This window comes from Ascidiella aspersa, chromosome 8, assembly GCF_963924565.1.
Source record: "Ascidiella aspersa chromosome 8, kaAscAspe10.2, whole genome shotgun sequence".
Taxonomy (NCBI): Eukaryota; Metazoa; Chordata; class Ascidiacea; order Phlebobranchia; family Ascidiidae; genus Ascidiella; species Ascidiella aspersa.
The window spans coordinates 1,819,875-1,846,587 of NC_139454.1; the positions used below are offsets into that span (position 1 = coordinate 1,819,875).

Here is a 26,713-nt window from a genome sequence, read left to right on the forward strand (position 1 = left end):
CAAGGTGATTTCTATTATTCACATATTCAGTGCAACATTGGGTTAGGGTGGGTCAAGTATTATTATTAAATAATGAATATAATAATACTTGACCCACCCACACTAAAACATTAACTCGCACCCTAACCCAAATATTGTGCGTTGATTTAATAATTGTGGTAGGATTCTAGACCAGCGCCCTAATTAGTTTACAGAAAATATTTGGAAAACTCAGTTAATAAGTCAATTAAGTAGATACTTGATTTCGAATATTATTTGATTTTTCGAAAATAATTTAGTTTGGGCTACAGTGTTGTTGATTTGCAGCAAAATAGTTGAACTGAGATCAGTTATATTGGTAGTTTGTGCCTTAAGAAATTTATGCTCGTTACCGACTTTTTTTTTTTTTTTTTTGGTTACTTACTGCTGCTGATTTGGTTGCTAGCAGACTTGGACAACAAAATAATTTTAGTTTTCTAATCCAACGAATTACAGCAAAATGCGGCTAATTTTAATGCTAATCTAACTTGAGAACTAAAATGAACTAATTCTCTTTCTATAATAATATTAAAAAAAAAAATTTGTTTTCCAAGTCTGGTTGCTAGCGATATCCGATCTTAGTAGCAGATGCATTCGCATTTTGAATCCGTTTTGATCAGCAAACAAACAGGCATAGAACTCTTAGATAACCTCACAATTCATAGCCACTTGTATTACGTAATGTAAAATCGACTGTGGAATATTTTCAACTATTACCTGAACTTAGTTTATTTATTTGAAGATTCGTCAACGACGTTTGGATGGGGAGCACCCTAAGGTGAAGATGGAAAGTCAAAAGACATCCTGAATCATTTAAGGTAGTTTCGAGCATTTCAAATTGCCATTCTTAAGGAATTCAGCATGGGTTTAATTTACACAATATGTAGCAGTGTTGTAATGGCTTAAGTCAATGACTTGACTAAAATGCACTTAAGTCACTATTTTTAAATGACTTTACTTGACTGATCTTATGGACAAATCACTTGATCACTTAACCATAACGCTTTAGTGTAGGTGGTCTTGTTTATATATATACACTGGTCTCTAGGTAAACAGGTAAACAGGTGGACATACATAAATATATTGGCACCTAATGTCTTATCAGTTTGTTTTTCGAGATTTCAATTTACACTTTTTTAATAGGAGCAATCAACACACCTGGTGAAACAACTACTGAAAACACCTTAAAAACGATTATTCTACACTTCGGTAAGTTTATTATTTGAGAGGAAAATATAAGACGGTAAAGATTTAACTTGGCTTCAGTTAAGTATTCAGTTCATAATCTGCTTATCTGTGTAGGCTACATGTGAAGGTTTATACGACTAAGGTACGAATTAAAAATACATAGTTAGTACTATAGTTTATTTTGTAATCAATGTTCAAATTTATAATATTAAAATCTGGTAGCTTAGGTTGGCGACCATCGCTCAATTTTGTTCTTAGTAATTTGATAAACCAATGTTACAAACTAATTGCGTTTTTATTGCACAGTTCCAAGCAACTCAAAGTAACTTTCGGCTACACTTCCATGTTTTGAAGAGAGGGCCTTCTTAAAAGTTTTCATCTCCGCATTTAACCAAGTGATGTAAAAATGCTTAGTGATATGGCTGTAGCGCGTCAACTTCGATTAAAGGACCTTGACAAATTTTTTTATAATTTTTTTCACAAATTAAAGCAGTTGTTTAGAACCTGCTTTTTTTTCATTACCCATATCCTTTAATCGAAGTTGACCATGAGTTTGAATAACCTGTAAAATGGTTTAAATAAATTAATTAAAACTTGTTTAGAAAATTCCGGTAAATTCCTTGTAGAGCTAAAAGATGATTTTAAAACAAACTGCGCTACAGCTTTTTATTTGTTGTTATTTTAATAGATATTTAGACGCTAATTTTTGGTTCAAGTTCCAGGTTTCCCTATTAAAATTCCCGGACAAGTGCCACTTGGTTCTAAACCTATCGAACTAGTTGTAGAAATCCACTTATTTAGTGAAATTTGTTTTTACGTTTGCACGTAACTTGCGCTTGTAACGTTATATTCATAAATGTTAAGACTGAACCAAACCTGAACCAAAAATAAGCATGAATTTGCGATAGTATTTAGGAGAAAATATTATTATATGAATAGTTATTTAGGTATTTTATGAGACGAAATGTTTTGACCCACGTTTGAATTTCGCGTTTTGCGATGTTAAGGTTAAAGGTTAATACGCGATAAACATAAGAAAGTATGGTGATTAGAAAAGCTGTGGATGTTTAAGTTAGTCGAAGAACAAAAATCAAGACAATTCAAGTTAGAAAACGGACTTTAGACCAAAGTAGTAAAAGCCCGAATAACTGAATTGTGAGGGCTACAAGACCAGGGTAGAAGAGGGCTTAGCATCAAGGAATCAAACAATCGAAAACTGACAATTTAAAGAAACAAAACAACACATTCGAATATTATAAGCAGCATGACCAAGACACTAAGTCGAAAGAACATTCTACGTAACAAGTAAAAAATAACATTCTACGTCACAAGTGAAAAATAACATTCTACGTCACAAGTGCAAAATAACATTCTACGTCTCAAGTGAAAAATAACATTCTACGTCATACTTGTGACGAAAGTACCACGAAAGTCAAAAGTCAAAAAAGTACCAAGTCAGAAAGTAGCAAATCAAACTGAGTATCAAGTCAAGGCTGTCTACAAATTTACCGGGTAAGTTGCGCTGTTTACTTTAGACGCACGCTCAATTAAATGCTCGCAAACTATTTTATGTTTTAGAGGAAAGACTCACTGCCTAATTATTAAGTGGAATTATGGCGTAGACTCAAGACTTGGAATACAGCGGGACAGTAACCTGACTGGTATGTAACCTTAATATTGACATAGTTTATATAAAAAGTATAAACTGTTTAGCGCTAGAGCTGTATGATGGCTAACATACTACGGCATTTAAAAGCATTGCCACTACGTTACGTATAAAACACCAAGCTGCTTAAAAAAGCTTCTATTTATCATTTCTCGTCTTCGGGTAATTATTGAACGATCGTTTTAAGAAGATTTATTTACTATGTTTTATTGCGTGTTTAGACCAAGCAGACTGACTGCGATCTATCTACTCAAGCTCCAAGCGAAAAGGATCCGACTTCAGGTGATTATGATTTACTATGTTGTTGCCTAAAATAGTTAAGCTGGTTACTGTGGCTTTAAACTGACTGGTAAGGTTTGTATATGTGTGTCATTTGCCATAATTGCAAGATGGCTACCTGAAAGCGATTTTTTCAAGACAAGGCACAATAGGACAGACAGCGAAAAGGCTTTAATTAGTTGAACAGCATTGGGTTTTTGTATGAACAAAATATGTTTTTGCAGGTTAACAAATTCTATTCTGCAGGTTCTTTTTTACAGATTGTGTAGGACAGCTATAGAAATGTTTAAATAAACTGTAAATTACATAAGGCTGTTGTGTTACACTTATTCTACAATCAAGAGTGGTAATGTATTACAGCCACGAAGGTAAGTTGCATTTTAAAAACCTAAAAGTTAACAAAAACCTAATAAGCCTTATTTGATTTTGCAGATCAATGATGCCCTAATCACCCTCTCTAGTGCCGTGTCATCGTGGATGAAAGAAACTTCATTTTAAAAATGCAATAAATAAAATACACACGAAATGCTGTCGTTTGTTTTTGTGAAAATGTTGAGTTTTTTGTAATATTTAAATAAAATATACATTTATACCCAAACTTTACTGTGCGCAAACTGGTATTTTAATGTCGGTGTATGCACGGATGGTGCTCCAACAATGATATGTCCTGTCCATTTTGACAGTTCGGGTAAAGGAGGCCAAAACCAGAGTGCGAGGCTAGTCATTGTGTCATTCACAGAGAAATGCTTACTAGCCGAAAATTATTACTGGAGCTTTATCGTGTATTCAATGATATCGTCAAAATGACCAATCTCATCAAAGCGCGCGCACTTCACACCCAGCTGTTCAAGAAGCTATGTGTGGTCATAGATGCACCACGCAAATGACGTTTTTGCACATAGAAATCATGAAACAGAGTGATTACAATGCGTGAACCACTGTACGAGATCGCATTCAGATCTTGCTTGCGCTCACAAATGTATTGGTGAAAAATACGTCCGAATACTTGTGTGATATGTTCAATCTGCTCCACTAACTAAACATTTCACTTCAGGGAAGATGACAAGTGTATTCAAGTTAGTAGATAAAGTGACTGCATTTAAAGACAAAATTAAATTATAAGAGAAATGCATAAACCAAGAGTTATTTGAAATATTTCAAACTTAAGCAGAAAACAAAACGAACCTAAACAAGCGCCCCGACTTTGTAAGCATTCACTTGCCTGTTCTATTACTAGAGTTCAGGCGCTAAATACCCTAGGACTGCACATAATGTATCCGTAATCCATTTCTTTTCGATCGGTTGAATCGACCTTAACTGTGCGACAAGAGGACCAAGTGCTGGACATTACAAATGATGGTTGCCTGAAATACACTTTTCATGCAACTACTCTAGCAATTTTTTGGGTGAAGGACCTGCCAGAATACCCTGACCTTGCCACAACAGCTTGCTGCCATGTACGATATCTTACTTATGCGAGCATCGATTTTTGTGATGGCAGCAACAAAGACGAAACAGCGAATGAGGGGCACATGGCGCGTATCATTAAGTTCAATAAATCCCAGAAGCATCATGCTGCGGAATTCAAAGTTCTCATTGAAAATGTTTTCATAGTTTCTTCACAAAACATTTTTTGAAGGCCGGTTCGTGATTAAAATCTTAGTTTTTAACCGATCTGCAGTGCAAAAAAGGTTGCCGACCCTGCCGTAAGCCATAAAAAGCTAAAACCTTTGGTTAAATATTACAAGCGACCCCATAATACTTTTTCCTGGTCTCGCCATTCAGCTGTGGAGATGATATAGTGTTGGTCTCTTATGCATTAAGTACACGCCCAAGGTGCTAAAACCAAACTAGATGTATTTTTGCGTTTCGCGCGATAAACTTGGTTTAGTTACACAATGCCACACTGGTTGGCTCGAGAACAACAAGTTTCTTAAATTTCTTGAACTACCACTTTACTTGTGACGTCAAATATATGATTTTTAGGTACTTATAAAATTATTATACTTAAATCTATTTTAGCTATATTCTATATTTTTTTGCGTCGTGACTCGTAACTCTGTACAGTCCAATTTCTGTTTAATTATTCTATAAATGCCGTTATTTTGAGCAATATTGGAATCGTTTTATGTGCCATATGCGTCACATATTCTTTTAATTGAAGTTTTGCCAATTTAAAAAAAATAAACACGATTTTTTTCGCGATACGCGCGTTAAACTGAATTTTATCTTTATATTTGAGTTCGTTCAAGTAAAACAAGTATTTCTAGCATTCGGCATCATTATATTGCCTCCACCTTAAACAAATATCCGCCGACCACTGCCCTATGCAATGTATTTTATCGCTGTTTCTCACAAGCGTTGTCGCGTTATCACGGAAATATCGCTTTATGAAAGTGTTAAAGTTTGTGAGCAGAAGTAGCAGGTTACAACTGTTTGGTAGCGGCGTTTTACAATAAACTTTCCGCTTCAAAGAAGCTCTACTTAAAAAAAATTTGGGAAATCATGATGTAGGGCAGTGTTCTTAACCTTTTTTACTTGGGGGCGCACCTAGAGACGTATGAAAACGTGGCGGCGCACCTTACGAGCGAAGCGAGCGCGAAATTTTTTAGGTGTACCGGTATTTCTCTTAAATTGCCTGTATTTTTTATCATATGGTTTTTATAGTTGCATATCTTTAAGGGACTTCTAGCCTTTGAGACTAAAAACGTTATTTTGTCCACTAAAGTCTTATTCCGATTAATTTTGGACTTATTTCGACATTGTTTTTCCTTTTGCTCGCGGCGCACCTCGCAGCCTTCCATGGCGCATCAGTGCGCCGCCGGTCATCGGTTGAGAAACGCTGATGTAGGGTTTAACTATTATGACGACGTTTCACTCACGTTTACAGTTTTATTGATAACTGTGATTTACTTACAAGGCAGTGACAGAAATAAGGCAGTCGCTGTGTTAAATATACTGCTAACGTAAGGTCGCTTTATCGATGGTTGCTTTTCTAACAGTATAGCTATTCGTAACACGAGCCAACTATAAGACACTCAACACAATAACACTTTGTATGATGTGAATATTTATTTGCCAAAGTTCCGAATAATTAAAATTTGACGAGAAAAGAAAATCCAATACTGCATTTAATAAAGATTTAACCGTCACATCAAAATGTCAAAACAATTTATCTTTAAAAAACAAATTTCTTATAGTGACCTAGCTAGTTTCTAATCATAGTTTGAATGCAGTCTAGCGTTGAAAAAAGTTCCCAGTCAAGTTATTTGTAAAATAACTTAAGTCCAAGTCAAGTGTTTTCGAATAAATAACAAGTCAAGTCCCAGTCCAAGTCATCAGTTGCGCAAGTCAAGTCCCAGTCAAGTTATAATTAGACCAAGTCAACTTCAAGTCACGTCCTTGTCATCAAAATAAAACGTTAAACTATTAGAATTTAAACTCGTATGATTATGAGCAATAACTGAACTAAAAAAACAAGGAAAAGGGAACATAGAGCAAGCAATTTGTTTTTTGTGCAAAAATTTGGACAAATAGCTCAATTTCATTAAAAAAAAAATACTTAAAGAAATGCTTTATTTCAACCCAAGTCATTTGTTCAAAAAACTAAAGTCAAGTCAAGTCATTTAAAAACAGTGTCATTGACTTAAGTCATTACAACACTGAAAAGCTCAGACCCAGGGAAACGTATTTTCTATTACAGTCTGCGGTTACAACAATAAAAAGATGATGATATTCCGGAAAATGTTAAGCATTAAGTAGGTTTCTGAAGCACTATGAAATAGTTTCATGAAAAACATTATTTATAAGATAAACCGAATTGATAAAATACAGCTGCTTTTGTAACGTGACAAATCAGATCAAGCCAGAAAAAGAGATAAAGCTCATTCTTTTGTTGTCTGTACCATAAAGTATAATGTATTAAACGTGCACGCTCAATACAACACACAATAGGATCTACAAAACAACAACATCTAAGGAGAATAATCCATAATACCATAGCATTAATACCAACGACATAATAAAAAGCACGACAGAAATAAATCTAAAATCGTGTAAATAAGACTCAAACCTGTAATTTCGTCATAATATAATTTAAAAGGACAAAATAACGACTGAAACTGTAGGGTTTAGGGCAGGGGCGCCCGCAGAAATTTTCCAGGGGGGGAAATCAGGGGCGTAACCAGAAAACCAAAACGTGGGCCTAAATTTTCAACTTAGGGAATTTCCCTATTTTTCTTCTGACGTTAATGAATAATGACGTCATAAAACAGTGACGGTATGACGTCACAGAATAGTGATTGAAAGACGTGATAAAAAAAATCAGAAACAGCCAAATACGTCGAGCAGAAGCGAGCACGTGCGTCGTCGACAATCCTGTCAGGCGCCAGCTGCGAAATCACAGTGTGCAATCGTTAACTTTAGGCAAAAATATAAACCAAGACCGTGAAATATATGTGATTAATTGTGGTAGAATCATACATAATTGGAATATCAGCAGCGCAGTTTTCAAGTTCAATGAACGGAACTATTGCAAGCACGCCTTTCACCACGTGCAATACTAAACGAAGATCGTCCAGTTTTTCTCCAGACCGGCTTAGGACTTATTACGATACATACGTTATTACGACTAGTAGATAGTAACTCTATATTGGTCTTAATCCGAACTGTGGTTTATTCCTACCGATGTTGTTCTAGTTTCGGTTTTATGGTTGAAGTTAAACAAGCCAGCATAAGCTACTAAATAGAAATATGTGTGAAGAAAGCAAGCTTTGTCGTATGTTTGCAATAAAAGCTCAATTTAAAACGGAAAAGCATTTTCTATTCTTGCTGAAAGCGTTTAAATGAAACAATGAAAAAACGTTGATGATTTTTTAGAAATTTTGGGGATTTAAAGCATTTCTAAAGCGCTCAAAAAAATCCACGAAAAAATTTGAAAATGGAAAAAAAAAGACGTGATACGATCATTGTCCACATGTTTTTAATCTAGTGTACGTAGAAAATAGGAAACGTAAGTTTTATTATTGACTGTTCAAAATAAAAAAATATTACATTTCCAAGAAAAAAGTTCAGAACAGGACAAAGTTGCATTGTAAACAAAGTACGGGGAAAAATCTCAACACAATTGTTCGTCATATGTTTGCCAAAACTCAAAACGGGAAATGAATTTTCTATTCTTGCATAGCGTTTAAGTAGAACAATAAAAAACAAAAACTAAAAATAAAAAATAAAAAACGTTGATGAATTTTTAGAATTTTTTGGGATTTAAAGCATTTCTAAAGCGTTCAAAAAAATCCACGAAAAACATGAAAAGGGGAAAAAAAGAAGTGATACAGTCATTATTCATATGTTTTTAATCTAGTGTACGTAGAACCAGGGCTTTGAAGTCGGAAAAATAACCCGAGTCTAAATCCAAAATCCGACCCTGGCCAAAAAAATAGATTTGACTCGATTTCGTCCCGCGTCCGGCTGCGACTCTGCAGCTTGTATTTCACCCATTTAAACAAGTAAATTAAGGTGGGTTTTCAATTTCCCTTATAGGTGTGTTATATAACTCAACCATCCACAATACATATTCCGCCATATACCTTTACAATTAACAGTTTGCGGCCATATCAGTTATAAAGTTGGTACTGCGCATGCGCACGACGGGCTCGTGACCCAGAAAATTTTACGCGGTTTCACTCGAGCCCGAGTCCGACCCTGTAGCCCTGCGTAGAACATGGGAAATTTACGTTGTATTATTGACTTTTTAAAATAGAAAGGTTGGACATTCACTAGAAAAAGGTTTAGAGCAGGACAACTTGTAGTTCGGATTAACCCTGCCAGGTGGCCTAAGAAATTACAAGATTGTGGTACACCCAGTGTTGTAAACAAGTCATTTTGAAATGACTTAAGTCCAAGTCAAGTATTTTTGAATAAATAACAAGTCAAGTCCCAGTCAAGTCATAATTAGAGCAACTCAACTTCAAGTCAAGCCCAAAAAATAAAACTTTAAATTATGAAAACCGGCAAACTCCTCCGATTATTATGAGCAACTCAAGTCAAAAATAACATAAAAACAGCATATAACAAGAGCTTAATTAAAGCAATTTATTTTAACCCAAGTCATTTTCCCAAAAGACTTGATCTTTGACTTAAGTCATTACAACACTGGGTACACCCAATATATCTATTATTGAAAAAAATGAAATCAGTTAATGCAAAATAAAGACAAACCTGGACCATATAGGCCTAACAATTGTCAATACTATTTTTTTAAATATTTGCATATATTATGAATTTGCGCTTATTGTGACTCAAATCCTGTTATCGTAAAATGATTAGGGTTTGGGACAAATATAATGCAAATCCGACAATAAATGTTTTATGGCGCATCTTTCTCTAGGTGCCCTAAGTACATGTTTATATTGCTTAATGGTTGATTCAGAACTCATTAAAAAAATAAAAAAATAACTCACTGCAAAAGTTTGTCATATGTTTGTAATGAAAGCTCAAACTCTAAAGGAGAGAAACGTATTTCCTATTTCAGTCTACAGCAGTGCTTGCCACATTTTATGGCTTGCGGAACCCCTCAGAAATACTACATAGATAGCGGCACCCCTATAGGATGTTTCCGTTGGCAATTCACTAGAATGTCACAAAGAACGAAACTGGACACACATCAACTCTACACAACGTAGGAAGTTTTAATTGGATTTATTCCACTCTAATCTTACACAAAAGTTGTTAGAGTTAAGCAAAAATCAGATAGATTTCAAAATATGCCCCAATACCCCGGGTTGAAAATCACTGGTCTGCTACAACAACAAAATGTTGATTTTCCGGTAAATGTTAAGCATTAGTAGGCAACATTTCTACACACTTTGAAATAGTTACTTGAAAAACATAAAATTAAGAGACAAAATGCCGATACTGTTGTTTCTTTAACGTGACAAAACAGATCAAGCCAGAAAAGGAGAAAAAAGCTTATTCTATTGTTGTCTGCACCATAAAGTATGAAGTATTTCGAGGGAACGGTTCAGATTAAACGCGCAATAGGACCTACAGTGCAACAATCCAAAGCAGAATAATCTATAATTCAATAGCATTAACACCAACGACATAATAAAGCCAAATACAAAATAGTGTAAAAAGATCTAAACCTGTTGTTTCGGTGGAATCTTAAAGGACTAAGTAACGCATGAAACTGTAGGGAGAGGGTATGGAACGATCGGGATCAGCCGTTTTGGTGTCATGGTTTTGGGTTTAAACTATTAGGGGTGTTAATGGTGGGGTTAGATTCAGTGTTGTTTAGGCTTTATTCTGGCCATTCAATTTTTTCGACAGATTTAGCAGTTAATCCGATTGTAACGTTCTTAAGACGATTTGGTATTAATTCTATTTTGGTTTTATTCCGAACTGTGTTTCATTTCTACAATGATGTTATTCTAGTTCCGGTCTTTTTGCTGGGTTCCGGATCAAAACAAAGTAGCTTGTGTTACCAAAAGAAATATGTGAAGAAGAAAGCAAGCTTTGTCGTACGTTTGCAATAAGAGAATGTTTGATTTTTATTTGTTCTTCATTTAAAGAAAGGTAATACCGCATTTGTCAAATCTAATTTTAAAATTTATTCTCAGCTTAATTGTCATAATTTTGTTTCTTGTACAAAATGTTTCCTTTCTGTTTTATATGTGTAAAATCGTTTTTAATTTATTTATTTTTTACTCACACTACAAATTTCCACAAGTGCAAATAGACTGTTAGTTTATTAACATATTATGGTGATATCCGGCGACCAGCAATTGAATATAAACAGCTTTTAGAATGATACATCATCTAAAATTTAGAATGATACATCATCAAAATTCATTTAAATTTTAACCCAATGGTATATATGCAGTGTTTGCAGTAAATTTTATACCATCAAAAAGGCCGTGTTCTTAACTCTAGAGTTTTACATATCCTATGAATCGCAATTTAACTCAAAACGCTCTATTCCCATTATTACAAAATTTAAAATACTTTGCATCCCAAACTACTAAACATATCAGTTAGAATATATATAATGTTATGTTGTTAAGATACTATTTTTTTATTAACACGACAAATTTCGACAAATCAAAGTAGACTGTTAGTTTGTTAACATAATATGGTGATATCCATCTACCAGCAATTGAATATAAACAGCTTTTAGACTGATACATCATCTGTAAAAACAAAAAAAACGAATAAATAACAAAAAAAAACAGGAAAGCAGTTATACCTGAATAAAAGTAATAATTAGAGACAACATTTTCTAGTACAAAAATAATTTAAATTATATCAATATGGAGTAAATGCTAATAGAACAAATGTGCTATTTACCATCAGAAGCTAACGGTAATCAATTCTCCTTTGGTCACTTAGAAGCATTAAGTTGCCCTGAAAAAGAAAAAATTATTATCAGTTTAAACATTTTAACCTATTCAAGTTTTTTAAAAAAAATTGCTAAATTTTAGTAGTAAAACTAATTAGGCACATAATAGCTTTTCAATTAAATTTCCCAATATTGCAAATAGCCGTAACAAGATATAGGTCGTTTTAGTTTCAAAACTTTTAAAGCGTGTAGAGAAACTACACCGACCCGGATTATCGAAGCGTTATGTTTGCCTTTTTTTATTTTTCTCGTACCTTTTTATCGACAGTTCTAGTGTGTCCTTTTTGATTCGGCGCACCTGGAATAAAGACTTACCATCGCCCTAACCGTAAAATTATAAGAAATGAGGTTTTGGTATTTTGTCTATTGGTCACCCCTGTTATAGATCAACCATGCTACCGACGAACCTGGTTATTTTAATGATGAAATTTAAAATATACATCTACACTTACGATTAGACCCAGTGGTTTGTTTCCATTTTGTCTTTTGGTGCCAGATTGTTTTTTACGTGCTCCATCTTGCTCAGATTTGGAACTACACGACAAATTAAATTCGGTTTACAAAAAAGGTTTTGAGGACGATTTTGACTATAAAACAGTTTCGAAGGATTAATAATACGGGTTCAAAAAGCTTTTTCAAACTTCTAAAAAAAATTAAATGTAAGTTACATTCTATAAATCGTTATATATTCAGTTTAAAAGGGTAAAGCTAATTTTTTTTTATCCAACAATTTGAAGCCTTTGCAATAAAGTTGCAACAGTTTAAGAGAAATACCGATTTACTAAAAGAAAATCCGTGCTTACTATTTTTTCAAAATGCGCCACCACGTTTTTATAGACTTACCGGTGCCCTTAAAGTAAAGTCTTGTTTACCTAATTATCAGTAAACCAAAATAAAATTCGACTTTTTAGACCACTTGTAATTTAAATCTTACAATCTTCAAATAATATAAGCTTCTGGTGAAGCTTACCAGTTGAGACATGATGGTCCAGATTCCGCTGTATTTGCAAACACCAGCAAAACCATGCAAACAATTGAAACAAAAAGCAGTTTGTTCATTTTCGTTTAGATTACTGTTGACTAAAAAGCATAAATTATTATCGAGTCAAAACAATTTCTAATTCATTTTTGTATTCGCTTCGTTATCACAATCACTTACCAGGTATGGTATGACTGTTAGCTTAACAAAAAGCAAACATTTCTGTTAGTTAGCAACTAACTTAGCACTCATTTTCAGTATCTGGCATATTTGAAAGCGCTAATCAGTTTGCACTATAAAAAATGGCATATTTTTTACAGTTTTTTCGCATCTACGTGCAGTTTTTATTCGTTCGTTGAAGTATTCCCTAATTCTTAAATTTTATCTCAATAATATACATTTCCTTGCTGCTTTTAAACTTCAAACGAGTCCATACTGGTCAGTCAACAAGTTTTAAACTCCAAATCGCGTGAGGGTAAAAAAATAATTAACTTTTTCTGTGAAAAAAAATATCGCGTGTGGACATCGGCAGTTCAGCTTAACACGATCATGACGGCCACTCATTTTCTGTTCAAAAACCACATTCGTGTTTGTGCAGTTTGTCACAAGCGCCGCGGATTGACTTTAACGTGAATCCAGCCAATTACCGGCGAATGATTCCAAATGGACTTGACGGCCACTCATTGTCCGATCTGTTTGATTATAACAGATGTTCCTTTTCCTAGTCGCGGGCCAAAACCAAACTCAGGAAGGTCTATACGGGCCGTAAACAATTTTAAAGGACAATTATACATTCAAAATGCAATGAGTTGGCGAAACTTCGATTGTTGATAGTTCCAATCCTGAGTGGACACTACGCCTTTAGGCTGAAAAAAAATAGCATTTAACTAGTTGAAATAGCTAAAAAATAAACCTCAATAAAGAGTTGGCGGGACGTATAATATTGGTTGTCGGGCCGGATATGAGCCGTGGGCCGTAGGTTGCCCACCTTTGATATATACCGTAACCTTCGACTAGAAAAACGTTGCAAAGTGTTTGTTTGAATAACTCGTCGCAACTCGTCTCCAACATATTTTCAACATGTTATACGGCAGGGGTTCTTCAAATTTTTTTACCGCGGACCCCTAATTTTTTTTTTGCTTTGCATGGACCCAGGTAGGCTAGAAATGCTCCAAAATGACGTCATAATATGACGTCGCAATACAAATTGACTTCATAACTCTGTTATTTCGGTCCGAAAAATGTGAAAGTTAAATGGAGTCTAACTATACATTAAGTGCAAAACCGTTTAATTTTTAATTAAAGTGTTTTCTTTGAAAAGTTTATTACTTTTTAAGTATATACTAGTTGTTTAATTAGGCCCCAAGGGGTCCATGGATCCCAGTTTACGAACCTGTTATAGGGTAAATAAAGAGCAGCTTAATTTCTACGCAGCACCAAAAATTTATACACGATTTGGTAGGGTTATTGTCAGATGGTCAAGTTGTGTTGAGCTGAGAGAGCTATGAAGTAATAAAGCCCGTGTGTTAAAACAAACCTAACCCTTAGTATGATAGAGTATCTCTATTCCATATAATTGAGAAGATAAAGTTTAATTTTGTTAAATATTTTACTCTACTTTGTTGCCAATCTGTTCTCTGCTAATCGCCACAACTTTAAGCAATGTTATATCCTTAAAATGACAATAGACAAATTTTCTTGGAGACGTTAGACTTCTTAAAGTAATGTCAAACTAATTAAGCCCCGCCCATCCCCAAATATTCGCGTGAGTGCTGCGCGAAATACAAGGCGTTCTGGTCTGCTTGATTTCCTTGTACTGCCAATTTAATTTACGCCCTCGCTAATTCACCTCAAACTAACTAGAGCTAAAGTTATTTCAAAACAAAGATAATTGCTTGAAACACCTTTCTGCAGGTTGAATTTAGAACTGAGATAATTTTTGAACAACTGGTCAAATAAGATAGTTTAAGACAGTGGTCGGCAGACTTTTTTGTCGCGGCCCAAAGTACTCTTTCAGAGCTATCGAAGGCCCACCACGTAAAACTACTACGTGGCCGACTAAGGATTTTGATTTTAAGGTGAAATGTTACACGGCGCCTTGATGCAAAAAACACTGCTATGTCATAATGTAAAACATGCTATAAAACGAAGAATATAAGCGCAAATTTTTTTTAATTGCATACAGTTTAAAAAACATATAGCAAAAAATATGGTTCGACTGGCTGTCCGGACCAGTGTTTTTTTAAGGTGTTTTTGGGGACCGAAAGGGTCCCCCAAATTTCTCCAGCGGTTTCCCAAAATTTGGACTTGTAAAGTGGTTATTTTTTGGTATTTAAATGAAACACTTGCGGTCTCTTAAAACTAATTAGCGGTCACCCAAACCAAACCTTCCACTGCTTTAAGACGTAGATCACGTGAATAACAACAAATTTAACTACTAAATGCCTTTTTCTTCAGCCTAAGATCTAAAAACGCGTCGTTTGCAGAGTCACTAGACTGAAGTGAACCATGGTAACTTGTCAATCAAGGGTAAATGGGGTCCTTGAGACTAAGAAATGTTTTCTGTTTGTCTTTTTCAACTTAATCGCGTGACGCGTCTCTTCTTAATCGTTAGGTTGCATTTTTATATACTCAATTCGTAACTTTTTCTAACGTTGTTGTGCCAATAGAAATCGTGAAATTGTTATCGCACCATAGTTTATGATGTTTCTAGATGTGTTTTTTTTTTTAATTTTTAATTATCTTAAAGGTATGTTAGTAATATAAAACTATAGCATTTTCGCAATGTTATTCATAAAGACCTAAAGCAATGGAAGATTTAATTTTATAACAAGCTGTTTTTATTGAAAAAAACTGTGATGCTCATTTAAACAATTCATTTATTTTATTTTATTTCTAATTTGGTATCGTTGTGGTTAGTTTTATGCGACTCTGCGTAATCATGATTAATGATGCAAAAATTAAAGCAGCAAATTTGATTCAAAATCTAAATTCCAAGAGAAAACGCCCAAAGTTTGTTTTTTTTCACACATGAAATTCTACACAATTTTTTTACCTTTCGCTTTGATTTTATATTGTAAATTGAAATTTAGAATTCTAAAAATAATAAAGTTAAAATATATCTTTGTTATTGGAAACTTTTATGTTAACAAAGGCAACAATCTCCCAAACGAGTACTTGAAAATAGCTGAGACTTTAAATGACCTTAGAAGTTGAGTTTTACAAAAAGCAATTTGCATCTAAAAGCGGCCCCAATACGAAAGTTAAAACCCTCTTTGGGGTACATTGGTAATTACAAAGGGCTTTACCATTTTATTGTGGGTCCGTCACTGCTTACCGGTTGAGCTTTTAGAACAGCGGTTCTCAACCAGTGGGCCATGGCTCACTAGTGGGCCATGGGAACCTTTTTAGGTGGGCCACAAACCAATTTGAAGAAACTAGATTTATTGCAGAATTTAGTTTCTTTTGTGACACTATACCTAATTTTACAGAAATAGTGGCTTGGGGAGATATTGAGAAGGAATTAAAATAAAATATAAATGTATTGTTCATTAGCAAATATTTTACTAATGCACGGATGAATAAATAATCCGTTTCCAGTATTTTTTTGTTCTAAACCTTTTTCATAGTTTGTTCTTTCATGAAAAATGTATTGAGCCACAGAATTTTCGTGCACCAAAAAAGGGCCACAAAAGAAAGAAAAGGTTGAGAACCACTGTTTTAAGCGATTAAATAGCTTGTGTAACATTTTAAAATGTTTTTGAGTGAGAAATTTATCAAAAAATCTTTTACAAAAAAGCCAAACGAGTTTCACCAAAGGTCGGCCTTCTTTTCTAAGTGCGATGTCTCGCCTGAATAGTTTTGCTCTGTAAGATTTCGTGCGAAGTAAAGACGTTTTACTTCCTCTGAACTTTTTGGTAGAATGTTTGAACAAGCCCCGCACGTTCATTAAGCTTTAACAATTCTAGCAAAGCATTGTTCTTTTGCGGTGACCGGTGACCATGTGAGTGTCCAGCTACCGACTGGCTTCATCTGTTGGTTTCCTGGCAAACCTTGCTATCTGCAGTTAGCCAAACACTAAAAATAGACCGGTTGCGTGTGGGAGACACACGGTTCAATCAGGTTGAAAAACTATTAAAAATATTTTTTTTCTTTTATACTTACAATATAAAGTTCTGCAGGTTGTACACGATAATATGATTTAGTGTGTTTTAAATGACGAAACACGCCGACCCACAATCTCTAAGCGCCGAGCCAAATAATGCTTAATTTAAAAAACGTAACTCTGGCTAAGAATTAGGAGATTTCCCTTTATTACGTCAAACCCTTAAAACACCAGCTAAGATAAAAAGTTCCTGCCCATCCCAGTTACTTTGTCCAGAGCTCCGCCCAAAAAGCGTTCTGGCCAGCTTGATTTATTTGTGCATCAAATTTGATTTGCGCTCTCGCCTTAAAGGGATTTGATTCCTGCTAGTCGCCGGCAATAGTAATCCAAAGCCTCAAAGATGCCAGTGACAAATACGAATGTCAGTGCAAAATCGGCCAAACCCAGTCAAAATTGTGACATATGTGAGGTAAATGCAGTCGTTTTAGACAAGGAACCACCTTTTACCGCTCAAGGGTGCAAAGAGAGATTTCAAATTCTTTAGCATTCCAATTTTTTTTGCTATATTGGTAAGCTTATTAAAGCATTTTTGTGTACGATAAAATGTGCAAAAATTAAAAAAAAATTAGCAGCCTTAATGCACAGTTAATGTGTTGTTTCAATCTTGTTGTAACGTTGCAGTTATAACCAGTCAGCAAACCATCACTCTTTCTTTGGCTATACGATTATGTAATATATTTGTTGTAGCCTACTCTGAAAGTATTTTTTTCAGTTATTTTATTACCAGAATATACATTGGCGACAAAGCCGTTTATTAATATTGATGACCTCTTCTTACTGACAGGTATAGCTTGGCTGACCATTCAGGATTATACATCTGTAAAATATACTTCAAAGTTTATAGAGAAATCATACTGTTACTAACTTTTAACATGGCAATAAGTAGTTTGAAACGGGGCTGCGGAGTCGGTTAAAAACAACCAGAGTCCGACTCCCGAGTCCGACTCCGGCCAAATGTAAGATTTTCTCGAGTCTCGAGTCCAGCTCTGACTCTACAGCTTGTATTTTACCCATTTACGCAACTAAATTAAGGTGCATTTTCTGTAATCCACTCATATTGGTGTGATAATTGATCCACCCGTATTACATGTTTTAAAAATATTTTCCCATTTGCTATTACACTTTTACAACTTACATTTTGCCGCCCTAACAGTTTTAAGATTAGATACTGCGCATGCGCACGTCGGACTCGGGACTCGGGACTCGGGTAGTTTTACCGGTCTTACTCGAGTCCCGAGTCCGACTCCTCGAGTGACGGGTCCCGACTCCGACTCTGATTCCGCATCCCTGGTTTGAAATATAGGTGTTTGAAGTCTTGTTTCCGAACATCATCTCGTGATATAATTTACTTTTAGGGTTTACGATGAACAACCAAGTTTTTCTCGAAATGCATACAAACCAAATACAAGAAAAGTTTTTTGTAAAATTTGTGCATCGATTTAAGAAGTGGGGTTAAAATTTTGTTCGGTTATAAGTTTGACAGTAGGTTTTTTCACATAGAAACAATATAAAGCAGTATTATCGTAATAATATTTACCTTCAGACTCTCTTTCGTTCTCCTTGAAATTGGTCAAATGCCTTACAAATGCCTGGAAATATCAAGAATTTTGTAAGTGACAATTGTTTTATACCTTACCTAAATAGAAAGTAAAACTGATTTCTCTACATTGTTTAATTTTCTCGTTGAAAGAAGACCCATCCGTAAAACACTTTATACAGTGGTGGGATTCAATTTTTTGTCAGCCGGTTCTATCACAAAAGTCATATTTTTCAGGAAATGATTAAAGTAATTGCAAGAACAGGATGCAACCCAAGGTTTAACCGAATGTTGCGAACTTCGAACCAGCTGAATCGCCTCACTGCTAACAGCAGTAGCACAGCCACTCTCAAAAGGAAAATTACTACAATTATAAAAATTAACACAATCTATGACTGTTACGTGCGACCTTGACCATTGCACGTTTTGAAAAAAGATAACGTGAGCTACTTGGATCTCAAACATCAAAGTATGAAATAACATGAAAAAAGCCATTGGCAGTAACCAGTAATGCTAACCGGTTCGCTAATCTGATAAAATTCCGCGAGACGGTTCTATAGAATCGGTGCGACCCGGCTGAATCCCACCACTGGTTATATGTGTTACAGTATCGCTTTTTCTTTAGTAAAAACAAAACTAAAATAGTGATGTAAATATTGAACAACTAATCACCTTATTGTTAGTAGTCATATAGTCATAACAATTAAATCAGGTATCTTGGAAACTTTTAAACTTTCATTGATTTAAACATCTTGCAGAAAAAACAAGATGTAAGCCTGCTTAAACTTTTGGTTTGGTTTCTAAAAATCAAAATGTATGTTCTACTTACCCTCAGACCCGTCGGTGAAGGATGCCTCGGTCTATGGTAAGCCTGGGCACTGTCAGGAATAATTTAATGTTTTAAATATGGTCGCATTAGTTATTTTATAGTGAGTTTAAATACGTTTATCATTTACAAGTGTGGTTTACACTAACTTTGTATAGTGGAGTATATTATCGTTTGTACCACTTTGTATTGTTTTAATATTTAAACCAAACTATAATCGACTTGTGTCCACATGAAAGTAGACTATTAGTTATCGTTAGGTTTTTCTCAACTATACAATAGTTCCTTTAAAGTTTAAACCAACTTACCAGTTGAGACATGTTGCCTTGGATTCTACTGTGTTTGTAAACACCAGTAAAGTCATGCAAACAATTGCAGCAAATATCAGTTTGTTCATTTTATTCTTTATAATTTTTGAGTACTCTAAACAGCTAACCATAATTAATTGGGGTTCTTTATTATTACAATTATTCGCTCTGGCACTGTTTAGGTGCGCTATATTTACTTATGGCCCAATATATTATAATTACGATTATTTAAGCATTCTGCAAAATTAGAATTTCGCACTTCGCCCAACAAATATACAAAGTAAAAAATACGCTTTTGTCAGTTAGATCTGTCTTGTTGCTCCGTTTTAAATTCCAGACTGAACTTGGGCTTACTGGGTAACTTGTCTTAATTGCCAAATCGCGTGCGAAGATTCGAAATTTGTTTGAGCAATGTTCTATAAATATTTCACGTGCGGAAAGAAGTATTTCAAATTAATACGTGCGTGACGAACCACCAGATAACAAAGCTGTATATTGAAGTTTTGGAGAAAATGTTTTGTATTTACTTCCACGGACTTCTCTCTTGAATCAAATCCGACCCGCGCGTCGCACCCAGAAAACGTTGCGTTTAAACGTGCTGGTAATTTTGCAACACTGACCATCCCACACGGATGTGCAATTGGTTTTTCTGAGATTTATTTTACTTCTACGAACTTCTAACTTTATTTTAGCTCTTTTCGGATGTCGCAACGTTGTCCAACAAACTAATAGGGATTTCGAGCAGAGAATACATAAGTGAGGCATGTTTGTCCGAAAATATTGTATTTTTACCGAAAAATTTGTCAGTTACAATTTTTTAACGCATTCGAAACGTCATCCTGGGATCCGAAAATAATTTTCAAAGTAACGTTTGATGTGTCCTTAACCAATTATTGTGCTTTCCAAGGAAATACGTATCTGCTGTCAAACTTGAACGATGAGATCATGTGACTTATTCACGAAGACTTGCCTTAATATTTTACTTCAATGCTGGTCAAGTCCGGTCGAACCGTTGTGAATTGTTATCTTGACGTACTCATTAGATGAATGTTAATTAATTACGTGATACACTCACGGAATGATCATATGATACAGCGTTTAGGTAGAACGTCATAGTCATGAACGTATTATGGAAAAGAGGTAAATAAAAACGTCATTTCTTGTTTCACTGTCGGTTTGTCGCTGGTTTACACCCGGTTACTAATTGAACTTTTAGAGGCAGAACAGCTTTATTCAACAAGAGAAGAATACTACAGTTAAGTAAATAGCATCGTCAGTTCTGCTAAGATTTTGCAAATGCAACGAAACACAAAAAATATATATAAATAAGTCTAAAAAGCCAAGTACAGAATTACAATACAGTTCAGTCGAGGTATAAACCAATACTAACGTTAAAATAGCAAAATAAAGAGCTGCAATAATAAAAGGAATCACCATGCCTGAAGCAAAACACCGCCAAGAAAACGCAAAGAAATTCTGAGGTCGCGCAAAAAGTACGTTAAGCAAAAGAGATAAAAAAGGAAAAAGGAAAACAAAATGGATGTACCACTGCTAGGTTTTAGCCAGATTGAAAGTCACAATACAAAAATTTACTGGGATAAATCAGGAATTAAAAATTAGTTGATTTGGCAAACATTTTGTGAAACCCTTTTTTAATTAAACGAGTGGTGTAGAAGAAAAACACAAAATATAGTAAATTACAAAGATATGCGTGACAAACTGGTCATTTAGCAAAACCACTAAAAGCATAAACACAATCCCGAATAATTCATGATTTGCACTTGTTGTATACCGACTGTCCCTTGAAATAAACTTGCTCAATCTTTAACAGCTTCTTTGCAAAGGAAAAGGATTTTTTCTCCCTCGCAGCTTTTTGTGAGAGAATGTGAACAAGACAAACAAGAGCAAAAAGCAATGCTTAGTTCATAACTAGCGCAAACAACTGGCTTGTCTTGCTTGTTGTTTTCTGACAAGCAGTTTTAACTGCAGTTGCTAAACCCCGAAAAATGCCCAAAACTGCAAATTTGTTAAACAAATTACCCATTCGTTCTAAAAGTTATACTAAACCATAATTTGTTAAATAGTTGTGTTTAGTTTTACACCTCTGCGTAAGGCAGTGTGTTTTGCCTGAGCTTGATTTGTTTTTATTTAACAAAATAGCACTAAAATGTCGACAAGGAACGTTTAATTCACTGGTAAATAATAATGTTTCTTTCGGGTTACATATGGCCAAACCTGTTGTTTCCAAACGCAATTATGTTTTTTAAATTTAAAAGCAACGCGATTTGCTTCCCTGCTGCCCTTAAAACTATGTATATTTGAGCATATTTAACGGTTATAATGTGAACATGTAAGTATAGCAGTCGGAGGAATCACAAAAAAAACGAAAAAAAAAAACGATAAACTTTCCCTACTCTGCTGACATTTCTAAATAAGCATGGATATTTTAATCGTAAATGTTGGCGGTTTCAAATATTGTTTCAACCCACTACAAGTTATGCACATACGCCTTTACCTAATATTAAAATACATTAGGGCAGTGGTTTTCAACCTTTAAAATTTCCATCCGCGCGAAACAAGCTCAGTAAGTTTGCAACCTTAGTTTTATTTGTGAAATACCCATGAAAGGGTTTGTGTATTAAAACCATGAGCCCAAGCCTTGACCGATATAAAATAAATGGCTTAAGCTGCAATTAACCACTGTGAGACTATATTCCTGTACCTGTAACGCATTAGTGGGCGCACCAGCTTATTTAATTACTGTAATACACATAATGATAAATAATAATATGCACCATTTTCATCCGCACATTTTTCCGCACGACGTTTGTCATCCGCATTACAATTTGTTTTCATCCACACAAGTGCGTACCATCCCACGGGTTGAAAAGCACTGCATAAGGGTATTGTACGGAGTCACTTTGTATAATAAATTCCTTTTCCCTTGGGATTTGCTTACTTGGTTCGTTTTATTAATAGCTATAGTTTAAACAACAGGTTTGAGTTTTTAACATTGAAAAACATGGGTGTTTTTTTTATTTAAAACCATTCAGATTTAGCAAAAAAACGATGTTTGCTATTAAAAGCTTTCCTGCTATGGTTATACGATTATGTTATATGTATTTGTTGTACTGTGAAAGTACTTTTTTAGGTATTTTATTAACAGAATATACGCTGGCGACAAAACCAATTATTAATCATGATGATGTCTTCTTTCTGCCAGGTATATCTGGACCCTTCAGGGCTAAACATCTGTAAAATATAGTTGAAAGTTTATAGAGAAGGCATACTGTTACTAACTTGTAACATGGCAATTAGTAGTTTGAAATATAGATCTATAAGGTCGTATTTTCAAACATTATTTTGTGATATATTTTAGTTTATAGGGTTCATGATGAACAAAAAGATTTCATTTTCTCGGAATGTATACATACCAAGTATAGGAAAAAGTTTTGTAACATTTGTGAATCGAATCTAAAAGTGCCATTAACATTGTGTTCGGTAAAAAGTTTGACATTACATTTATTCACAAACAAACAATATAAAGTAGTATTATCGTAATAATATTTACCTTCAGACTCTCTTTCATTCTCCTTGAAATTGGTCAAATGCCTCATAGCTGCCTAAAAATATCAAGAATTTTGTAAGTGACAATTGTTTTATACCTTTACCTAAATAGAAAGTAAAACTTATTTCTCTACATTGTTTAATTTTCTCGTTGACAGAAGGCCATCCAAATCTTTGGTGTTATGATGATCCGTAAAACAGTTTTAAAAATAATTTTTCAACGTTACCTATGTAAAAGAATCGCTTTTTCTTTAGTAAAAAAAAAACAAGACTAAAATAGAGATGTAAATATTGAACAACCAATCACCTAATTGTAAGTAGTCATATAGTCATAACAATTAAATCAGGTATCTTGGCAACTTTTAAACTTTCATTGATTTAAACATCTTGCAGAAAAAACAAGATGTAAGCCTGCTTAAACTTTTGGTTTGGTTTCTAAAAATCAAAATGTATGTTCTACTTACCCTCAGACCCGGCGGTGGAGGAAACCTCGGCCAACGGTAAGCCTGGGCACTGTCAGGAATAATTTAGTGTTTTAAAAATAGTCGCATTAGTTATTATATAGCAAGTTGAAATATGTTTATTGTTTAGCTTATCATTTAAAAGGATGGTTTACATTAACTTTGTATGGTGGAGAATATTATTTTTTTGTACCACTTTTTATTATTAAATGCTTAAATAAAACTATAATCGACTTGTGTCCACATGAAAGTAGACTATTATTTATCGTTAGTTTTTTCTCAACTCTACAATAGTTCCTTTAAATCAACTCACCAGTTGAGACATGTTGCCTTGGATTCTACTGTGTTTGTAAACACCAGTAAAGTCATGCAAACAATTGCAACAAATATCAGTTTGTTCATTTTATTCTTTATAATTTTTGAGTACTCTAAACAGTTAACCACAATTAATTGGGGTTCTTTATTATTACAATTATTCGCTCTGGCACTGTTTAGGTGCGCTATATTTACTTATGGCCCAATATATTATAATTACGATTATTTAAACATTCTGCAAAATTAGAATTTCGCACTTCGCCCAACAAATATACAAAGTAAAAAAACGCTTTTGTCAGTTAGATCTGTCTTGTTGCTCCGTTTTAAATTCCAGACTGAACTTGAACTTACCGGGTCACTTGTCTTAAGTGCCAAATCGCGTGCGAAGCATCGACATTTGTTTGAGCAATGTTCTATAAATATTTCACGTGCGGAAAGAAGTATTTCAAATTAATACGTGCGTGACGAACCACCAGATAACAAAGCTGTATATTGAAGTTTTGGAGAAAATGTTTTGTATTTACTTCCACGGACTTCTCTCTTGAATCAAATCCGACCCGCGCGTCGCACCCAGAAAACGTTGCGTTTAAACTTGCTGGTAATTTTGCAACACTGACCATCCCACACGGATGTGCAATTGTTTTTTCTGAGGTTTATTTTACTTCTACGAACTTCTAACTTTATTTTAGCTCTTTTCGGATGTCGCAACGTTGACCAACAAACTAATAGGGATTTCGAGCAGAGAATACTTTAAAGATAAACATGTTTTAATTCATTAGAAACAATGTCGCCCTAGGATTCGAAAATGTTTTCTGAAGTGAAATGTATGACTGCTGAGCCCTAAAACATTTCTTGTCCTTTTTAAGGAAATACGTATCTGTTGACAAACTTAAACGATGCGGGGTAAAGAAGTAATTGCGAAATGCATTTAACCCGCCACTGTAAAGTATGGACGTTTGTGCATATTTAACGTTAAAATGTCAACATGTAAGTAGCAGTTGTGGGGTCACATAAAAATGAAATAAAACGATAAACTTTGCATACTTTTTTGACATTTTTAAATAAGTATGGATATTGTATTCGAAAACGTTGGCGGTTTGAAAAATTGCTCCAACGCAAGTCTACCTCAAAAACTGAAACCCAATAAAAACGGCAATCGTTAATGCACATAAGACTATATATATATAATTATATACCTCAACTACACCTATCACCTTATGCCGGTTAAAAAAAATTAAGTTGGCCTATGGCGCCACCTTGCGTAAAAAGAACCTTACTCTTTGGAGATTTGCGGTTTGAATCCGAACTTGTTTTATTAATAGCTATAGTTAGGTTACCATACAATGCTAATTTGCAATTTAAACATGAGTTTTTATTATATAAAAATGGATACACGATTATGCTATATGTTGGTTATACTCTGAATATGTTTTTTCAGTTGTTCTACTAACAGAATATACATTTTCTTGCTGCCAGGAGTAGCTTGACTGACCATTCAGGACTAAACATCTGTAAAATATAGTTAAAAGTTTATAGAAAAAGCTTACAAAATATTGGAAAACAGTTTGTTAAAATTGTAGATCGATTTGAGAAGTGGTGTTAAAATGTTGTTCGTTTATAAGTTTGACATTAGGTTTATTCACGTACAAACAATATAAAAATACTATTGTAATAATATTTACCTTCAGACTCTCTTTCATTCTCCTTGAAATTGGTCAAATGCCTCAAAGCTGCCTAAAAATATCAAGAATTTTGTAAGTGACAATTGTTTTATACCTTTACCTAAATAGAAAGTAAAACTTATTTCTCTACATTGTTTAATTTTCTCGTTGACAGAAGGCCATCCAAATCTTTGGTGTTATGATGATCCGTAAAACAGTTTTAAAAATAATTTTTCAACGTTACCTATGTAACAGAATCGCTTTTTCTTTAGTAAAAAAAAACAAGACTAAAATAGAGATGTAAATATTGAACAACTAATCACCTAATTGTAAGTAGTCATAGTCATAACAATTAAATCAGGTATCTTGGCAACTTTTAAACTTTCATTGATTTAAACATCTTGCATAAAAAACAAGATGTAAGCCTGCTTAAACTTTTGGTTTGGTTTCTAAAAATCAAAATGTATGTTCTACTTACCCTCAGACCCGGCGGTGGAGGAAACCTCGGCCAACGGTAAGCCTGGGCACTGTCAGGAATAATTTAGTGTTTTAAAAATAGTCGCATTAGTTATTATATAGCAAGTTGAAATATGTTTATTGTTTAGCTTATCATTTAAAAGGATGGTTTACATTAACTTTGTATGGTGGAGAATATTATTTTTTTGTACCACTTTTTATTATTAAATGCTTAAATCAAACTATTATCGACTTGTGTCCACATGAAAGTAGACTATTAGTTATCGTTATTTTTTTCTCAACTATGCAATAGTTCCTTTAAAGTTTAAACCAACTTACCAGTTGAGACATGTTGCCTTGGATTCTACTGTGTTTGTAAACACCAGTAAAGTCATGCAAACAATTGCAACAAATATCAGTTTGTTCATTTTATTCTTTATAATTTTTGAGTACTCTAGACAGCTAACCACAATTAATTGGGGTTCTTTATTATTACAATTATTCGCTCTGGCACTGTTTGGGTGCGCTATATTTACTTATGGCCCAATATATTATAATTACGATTATTTAAACATTCTGCAAAATTAGAATTTCGCACTTCGCCCAACAAATATACAAAGTAAAAAAAACGCTTTTGTCAGTTAGATCTGTCTTGTTGCTCCGTTTTAAATTCCAGACTGAACTTGGGCTTACTGGGTAACTTGTCTTAAGTGCCAAATCGCGTGCGAAGATTCGAAATTTGTTTGAGCAATGTTCTATAAATATTTCACGTGCGGAAAGAAGTATTTCAAATTAATACGTGCGTGACGAACCACCAGATAACAAAGCTGTATATTGAAGTTTTGGAGAAAATGTTTTGTATTTACTTCCACGGACTTCTCTCTTGAAT

The 26,713-nt window shown here is 34.2% G+C and overlaps 3 long non-coding RNA genes across 3 annotated transcripts; all 3 read right to left on the reverse strand.

The window, feature by feature from the left end:
* Positions 1 to 17,395: 17,395 nt before the first annotated feature.
* On the reverse strand, positions 17,396 to 20,005 carry LOC146134807 (uncharacterized). The gene is made up of 4 exons (XR_014501606.1): positions 19,365 to 20,005; positions 19,060 to 19,108; positions 18,231 to 18,271; positions 17,396 to 17,510 (listed from the first exon to the last, which is right to left on the reverse strand). It is a non-coding gene; the product is annotated as an uncharacterized LOC146134807 (long non-coding RNA).
* Positions 20,006 to 22,504: 2,499 nt separating this feature from the next.
* On the reverse strand, positions 22,505 to 24,016 carry LOC146134808 (uncharacterized). The gene is made up of 4 exons (XR_014501579.1): positions 23,706 to 24,016; positions 23,396 to 23,444; positions 22,936 to 22,987; positions 22,505 to 22,616 (listed from the first exon to the last, which is right to left on the reverse strand). It is a non-coding gene; the product is annotated as an uncharacterized LOC146134808 (long non-coding RNA).
* Positions 24,017 to 25,057: 1,041 nt separating this feature from the next.
* LOC146134809 (uncharacterized) lies at positions 25,058 to 26,409 on the reverse strand. The gene is made up of 4 exons (XR_014501578.1): positions 26,164 to 26,409; positions 25,847 to 25,895; positions 25,390 to 25,441; positions 25,058 to 25,216 (listed from the first exon to the last, which is right to left on the reverse strand). It is a non-coding gene; the product is annotated as an uncharacterized LOC146134809 (long non-coding RNA).
* Positions 26,410 to 26,713: the final 304 nt, after the last annotated feature.